We start from the raw sequence: 7,824 nt of genomic DNA, 5'->3' as shown, positions 1-7,824 counted from the left end.
TAGATTTGACCAGAAAAGAAACTCCACCTGTCACGTAACAGTTAAAACCCCAAATGCACAAAACAAAGAAAGAATATTAAAAGCAGTAAGGGAAAAAGGTCAAGTAACATGTAAAGCAGACATATCAGAATCACACTGGACTTCTCACCAAAGACTATGAAAGCCAGAAGATCCTGGACAGATGTCATAAAGACCCTGAGAGAACAAAAATGAGAAACCATTTTACTGTACCCAGCAAAACTCTCAATTAACATAGATGGAGAAACCAAGATATTCCATGACAAGACCAAAGTTACACAATATCTTTCTACAAATCCAGCACTACAAAGGATAATAAATGGTAAAGCCTATCATAAGGAGGCAAGCTACACCCTAGAAAAAGAAAGAAACTGATCATCTTGGCAACAAAACAAAGAGAAGAAAAGCACACAAGCATAATCTCACATCCAAATATGAATATAACAGAAAGCAATAATCACTATTCCTTAATATCTCTCAACATCAATGGACTCAACTTCTGAATAAAAAGATGTAGATTAACAAAGTAGATAGGCAATGAGGACCCTGCATTCTGCTGCCTACAGGAAACACACCTCAGAGACAAAGACAGACACTACCTCAGAGTGAAAGGCTGGAAAACAACTTTCCAACCAAATAGTCGGAAGAAGCAAGCTGGAGTAGCGATTCTAATATCAAATAAAATCAATTTTCTACTAAAAGTCATCAAAAAAGATGAGGATGGACACTTCATATTCATCAAAAGAAAAATCCACCAAGATGAACTCTCAATCCTAAATATCTATGCTCCAAATACAAGGGCACCTATATACATAAAAGAAACCTTACTAAAGCTCAAAGTACACATTACATCTCCCACAATAATAGTAGGAGATTTCAATACCACACTCTCATCAATGGACAGATCATGGAAACAGAAATTAAACAGAGACATAGACAGACTAAGAGAAGTCATGAACCAAATGGACTCAACAGATACTTATAGAACATTCTATCCAAAAGCAAAAGGATATACCTTCTTTGCACTGCCTCATGGTACTTTCTCCAAAATGGACCATATAATTGGTCATAAAACAGGAATCAACAGATACAGAAAGATAGAAATAATCCCATGAGTCTATGAGACCACCATGGCCTAAAGCTGGTCTTCAATAACAATAAGGGAAGAATGCCCATATATATATATATATATATATATATATATATATGGAAGTTGAACAATGCTCCACGCAATGATAACCTGGTCAAGGAAGAAATAAAGAAAGAAATTAAAGACTTCTTAGAATTTAGTGAAAATGGAGGTACAACATACCCAAACTGATGGGACATGGTGAAACTGTGCTAAGAGGAAAACACATAGCACTGAGTGCCTGCAGAAAGAAAAAGGAGAGAGCACTTGTGAGCAGCTTGACAGCACACTTAAAAGCTCTAGAACAAAAAGAAGCAAATACGATCGGGAGGAGTAGAAGGCAGGAAATAATCAAACTCAGAGCTGAAATCGACCAAGTAGAAACAAAAAGGACTATACAGAGAATCAACAGAACCAAAAGTTGGTTCTTTGAGAAAATTAACAAGATAGATAAACCCTTAGCCAGACTAACGAGAGGACACAGAGTGTGTGTACAAATTAAGAAAATCAGAAATGAAAAGGGAGACATAACTACAGAATCAGAGGAAATTCAAAAAATCATTAGATCCTATTACAAAAGCCTATATCCAAGAAAACTTGAAAATCTGCAGGAAAAGACAATTTTCTAGACAGATACCAGGAACCAAAGTTAAGTCAGGAACAGATAAACCATTTAAACAACCCCATAATGCCTAACGAAATAGAAGCAGTCATTAAAGGTCTCCCAACCAAAAAGAGCCCAGGTCCAGATGGGTCTAGTGCAGAATTCTATCAGACCTTCATAGAAAACCTCATACCAATACTATCCAAACTATTCCACAAAATTGAAACAGATGGAGCACTATCAAATTCCATCTATGAAGCCACAATTACTTTTATACCTAAACCACACAAAGACCCAACAAAGAAAGAGAACTTCAGACCAATTTCCCTCATGAATATCGATGCAAAAATACTCAATGTAATTCTCGCAAACCGAATCCAAGAGCACATCAAAACAATCATCCACCATGATCAAGTAGGCTTCATCCCAGGCATGCAGGGATGGTTTAATATGTGGAAAATCATCAACATAATCCATTACATAAACAAACTGAAAGAACAGAACCACATGATCATTTCATTAGATGCTGAGAAAGCATTTGACAAAATTCACCACCCCTTCATGATAGGTCCTGGAAAGAATAGGAAATCAAGGCCCATACCTAAACATAGTAAAAGCCATATACAGCAAACCAGTTGATAACATTAAACTAAATGGAGAGAAACTTGAAGAAATCCCATTAAAATCAGGGACTAAACAAGGCTGCCCACTCTCTCCCTACTTCCTAAATATAGTTCTTGAGGTTCTAGCCAGAGCAATCAGACAATAAAAGGGATCAAGGGAATAGAGATTAGAAAAGAAGAAGTCAAAATATCACTATTTGCAGATGATATGATAGTATATTTAAGTGATCCCAAAAGTTCCAGCAGAGAACTACTAAATCTGATAAACAACTTCAGCAAAGTGACTGTGTATAAAATTAACACAAATAAATCAGTAGCCTTCCGCTACCCAAAAGAGAAACAAGCCAAGAATAGAAATTAGGGAAATTACACCCTTCACAGTAGTCCCAAATGATATAAAATACCTAGGTGTGACTTTAACCAAGCAAGTAAAAGGTCTGTACAATAAGAACTTCAAGCCTCTGAAGAAAGAAATTGAAGAAGTTCTCAGAAGATGGGAAGATCCCCCATGATCATGGATTGGCAGGATCAATGTAGTAAAAATGGCCATTTTACCAAAAGAGATGTACAGATTCAATGCAATCCCCATCAAAATACCAATCCAATTCTTCAGAGAGTTAGACAGGACAATTTGCAAATTCATCTGGAATAACAAAAACTCCAGGATAGCTAAAACTATCCTCAACAATAAAAGGCCTTCTGGGGGAATCACTATCCCTGAACTCAAGCAGTATTACACAGCAATAGTGATAAAAAAAACCTGCATGGTATTGGTACAGAGACAGACAGATAGACCAATGGAATAGCATGGAAGGCCCAGAAATGAACCCGCACACCTATGGTCACTTGATTTTTGACAAAGGAGCCATCTTTTTGGCAATGGCAAAAAGAAAGCATTTTCAGCAAATGGTGCTGGTTCAACTGGAGGTCAGCACATAGAAGAATGCAGATAGATCCATGCTTATCACCCTGTACAAAGCTTAAGTCCAAGTGGATCAAGTACCTCCACATCAAACTAGATACACTCAAACTAATAGAAGAAAAAGTGGGAAGCATCTCGAACACATGAGCACTGGAAAATATTTCCTGAACAAAACACCAATGGTTTATGCTCTAAGATCATAGAATCTAAGAATTGACAAATGGGATCTCACAAAACTGCAAAACTTCTGTAAGGGAAAGGACACTGCTGTTAGGACAAAAGGACAACCAACAGATTGGGAAAAGATCTTTACCAATCCTACAGCTGATAGAGGGCTTATATCCAAAATATAAAAAGAACTCACAATATTAGACCGCAGGGAAACAAATAACCCTATTAAAAAATGGGGTTCAAAGCTAAACAAAGAATTCAGAGCTGAGTAATGCTGAATGGCTGAGAAACACCTAAAGAAATGTTCAACATCTTTAGTCATAAGGGAAATGCAAATCAAAACTGGTGATTTCACCTCACACCAGTGAGAATGGCTAAGATCAAAAACTCAGGTGACAACAAATGCTGGCGAGGATGTGGAGAAAGAGGAACACTCCTCCATTGTTGGTGGGATTGCACACTGGTACAACCATTCTGGAAATCAGTCTGGAGGTTCCTCAGAAAATTGGACATTGAACTACCTGAGGACCCAGCTATACCTCTCTTGGGCATATACCCAAAAGATGCCCCAACAGATAACAAAGACACATGCTCCACTATATTCATAGCAGCCTCATTTATAATAGCCAGAAGCTGGAAAGAACCCAGATGCCCTTCAACAGAGGAATGGATACAGAAAATGTGGTACATCGACACAATGGAATATTACACAGCTATCAAAATCAGTGACTTTATGAAATTCATAGGCAAATGGATGGAACTGGAAAATATCATCCTGTGTGAGGTAACCCAATCACAGAAAAACATGCATGGTATGATAAGTGGCTATTAGCCCAAATGCTTGAATTACCCTAGATATACCAGAAGGATGACCAAAATGCGAATGCTTAACTCCTTCTTTAAAAGGGAAACAAGAATACCATTGGCAGGGAATAGAAAGGCAAAGTTTAGAACAGAGGCAGAAGTAACACCCATTCAGAGCCTGCCCCACATGTGGCCAATACATATACAGCCACCAAACTAGATAAGATGGATGAAGCAAAGAAGTGCAGGCCGACAGGAACCAGATGTAGTTCTCTCCTGAGAGACACAGCCAGAAACACAGCAAATACAGAGGCGAATGCCATCATTAAAGCACTGAACTGAGAAGGGGACCCCTGTTGAAGGAATCTTAGAAAGAACTGAAAGAGCTTGAAGGTGCTTGAGACCCCATATGAACAACAATGCCGAGCAACCAGAGCTTCCAGGGACTAAGCCACTACCCATAGACTATACATGGACTGACCCTGAGCTCCAACCTCATAGGTAGCAATGAAAAGTCTAGTAAGTGCACCAGTGGAAGGGGAAGCCCTTGGTCCTGCCAAGACTGAACCCCCAGTGAACGTGATTGTTGGGGGGAGGGCAGAAATGGGGGGAGGATGGGGAGGGGAACACCCATAGAGAACGTGATGGGGAGGGGTTATGGGGATGTTGGCCTGGAAACCTAGAAGAGGAATAACAATCAAAACGTAAAAAAGAAATACTCAAGTTAATAAAGCTAAAAAAAAATCAGGACAATCCCCCAAAGTCATAATCATAAGCCTATTTATCCTCAGTTGATGCTTACTTTTCTTTGTCAAGTTAACAAAGCTAAGCAGAACACTTAGGGTCTCTAATTTTCCTTATTAATTTTTTATAAAATTTATTATGTTTATTATTAGGGGGGCTCACAAGTAACACGGTGCTCACGTGGAAGTCAAGAAAACTTGCAAGAGTTAATTATCTTCTTCCATGATGTTGGTTCTAAGGATTGACTTAGGTCATTAGGAATGGCAGCAATAGCCTTTATTTGCTCTGAGCAATCTCTTCATTCAGAAGCCTAATTATCTTAGTATGGTGATCAATTTCTTAAATAGCTTCTGTCTTTTACATATCCAATATCATTTACCTGTATTTCCCAAATCTAAACTAACTTATTAGTTCACCTTTTTACTAAAAAATATCATAACACAATTTTTTTTCATTGATTGAATTAACTAAACTTGTCTCTTTCCTTTTCCGTTTTTCTAGAATATCTTTCTTGTGATAGAGTATTTGCTTAGCATGCATGAAACCCTAAGTTTAATCACCAAAACCTCAAAAAAAGAAAATGTTTCTAAGCCACACATATGTAATGAATTCATTAAAAACAAATTACATTCATAAGAGGTATGTGTCTATTTTGCTTTTGTATATACTGCAATTATTTATCTCAATTTCTAGCTCACAAAGAAGTCATTGAGAGTCATAAGCCCAATTCCTTGGGTTTGGGGATCTGGTAATAGCTATTTTACAAATAATAGAAAAGTTGTCATTTTAAGGAATAATTTGGGAATGGTCATAATTTTTCCATTACAGGGAAATAGGTGGAATAATGTATCCATAGTCTTAATTGGTAGAAATCTTTATAACTGATGCAAAGCTGAAGTTATAATTTCTTACACTGGTACAGAAATTATTTTGTTACATATTTAAGATTTTCATTGGTTTGGATTTTTTAGGTTGATACAAGACTTGAGATTAGTATTGTTACTCTTAGATAGGCATTGCGCCTATGCAACTCATTTAAAAATACAAAGCTTAGACCCAGTCCTTCTAATAACTGCTATTAAAAACTGTTTTTTGATGATCAAGCATTATGAGTTAAGGACCAGATAGCAAACTCATGGTTATATTAGATTCTGATTTAAGTTTTCAATTAGCAATAATCACACCTCGGATAAACCTCATTGGCTACGATACTGCCACTGCGCAAAGCTTAGATTCTGATTTAAATATAAAAAAATGTTTTTGATATATTTCAACCAGAAATAGCCAAGAGTAATAAAGGTTTAACAGTTCAGATTACCATAAACAGATAGAGAAATAGTCTTCAAAAATATCAGAAATCCACAGAATGTGACATTTAATGTTATTTCATTATTAAGAATCATTTGACGGGCTGAGAAACATGTAATGAAATTTTCAACATCTTTAGTCATAAGGGAAATGCAAATCAAAACAACCCTGAGATTTCTCCTCACACCAGTCAGAATGGCTAAGATCAAAAACTCAGGTGACAACAAATGCTGGCGAGGATGTGGAGAAAGAGGAACACTCCTCCATTGTTGGTGGGATTGCAGACTGGTACAACCATTCTGGAAATCAGTCTGGAGGTTCCTCAGAAAATTGGACATTGAACTACCCGAGGACCCAGCTATACCTCTCTTGGGCATATACCCACAAGATGCCCCAACATATAAAAAGAGACACGTGCTCCACTATGCTCATAGCATCCTTCTTTATAATAGCCAGAAGCTGGAAAGAACCCAGATGTCCTTCAACAGAGGAATGGATACAGAAAATGTGGTACATCTACACAATGGAATATTACTCCGCTATCAAAAACAATGCCTTTATGAAATTCATAGACAAATGGATGGAACTGGAAAATATCATCCTGAGTGAGGTAACCCAATCACAGGAAAACACACATGGTATGCACTCAGTGATAAGTGGATATTAGCCCAAATGCTTGAATTACCCTAGATGCATAGAACACATGAAACTCAAGACAGATGATCAAAATGGAATGCTTCACTCCTTCTTTAAAAGGGGGAACAAAAATACCCTTGGCAGGGAATAGAGAGGCAAAGATTAAAACAGACACAGAAGGAACACCCATTGAGAGCCTGCCCCACATGTGGCCCATACATATACAGCCACCCAATTAGACAAGATGGATGAAGCAAAGAAGTGCAGGCCGACAGGAGCCGGATATAGATGTCTCTTGAGAGACACAGCCAGAATACAGCAAATACATAGGCGAATGCCAGCAGCAAACCACTGAACTGAGAATAGGACCCCCGTTGAAGGAATCAAAGAAAGAACTGGAAGAGCTTGAAGGGGCTCGAGACCCCTTATGAACAACAATGCCAAGCAACTAGAGCTTCCAGGAACTAAGCCACTACCTAAAGACTATACATGGACTGACCCTGAGCTCCAACCTCATAGGTAGCAATGAATATCCTAGTAAGATCACCAGTGGAAGGGGAAGCCCTTGGTCCTGCTAAGACTGAACCCCCAGTGAACGTGATTGTTGGGGGGAGGGCGGCAATGGGGGGAGGGTGGGGAGAGGAACACCCATAAAGAAGGAGAGGGGGAGGGATTAGGGGGATGTTTGCCCGGAAACCGGGAAAGGGAATAACAATCGAAATGTAAATAAGAAATACTCAAGTTAATAAAAAAAAAAAAAGAATCATTTGACAATGAGACAAGTGTGCTCCAGACAGTTTCCCCATTCTCCTTCAAAGAAAAATTGAGCATCGTTACCTTCAGGTGATGCTGCTTATTGTGGCAA

General features: G+C 38.2%; 1 non-coding gene across 1 annotated transcript; it reads right to left on the bottom strand.

Moving 5' to 3' along the window:
• Nucleotides 1-6,099: 6,099 nt before the first annotated feature.
• On the bottom strand, nucleotides 6,100-6,244 carry LOC120099547 (U4 spliceosomal RNA). The gene has a single exon (XR_015647165.1). It is a non-coding gene; the product is annotated as a U4 spliceosomal RNA (small nuclear RNA).
• Between the last annotated feature and the right edge of the window lie 1,580 nt (nucleotides 6,245-7,824).

This window comes from Rattus norvegicus, chromosome X (assembly GCF_021556685.1).
Source record: "Rattus norvegicus strain SHRSP/BbbUtx chromosome X, alternate assembly SHRSP_T2T, whole genome shotgun sequence".
NCBI classification, from domain to species: Eukaryota; Metazoa; Chordata; class Mammalia; order Rodentia; family Muridae; genus Rattus; species Rattus norvegicus.
This window is presented reverse-complemented; position numbering and strand designations above follow the sequence as displayed.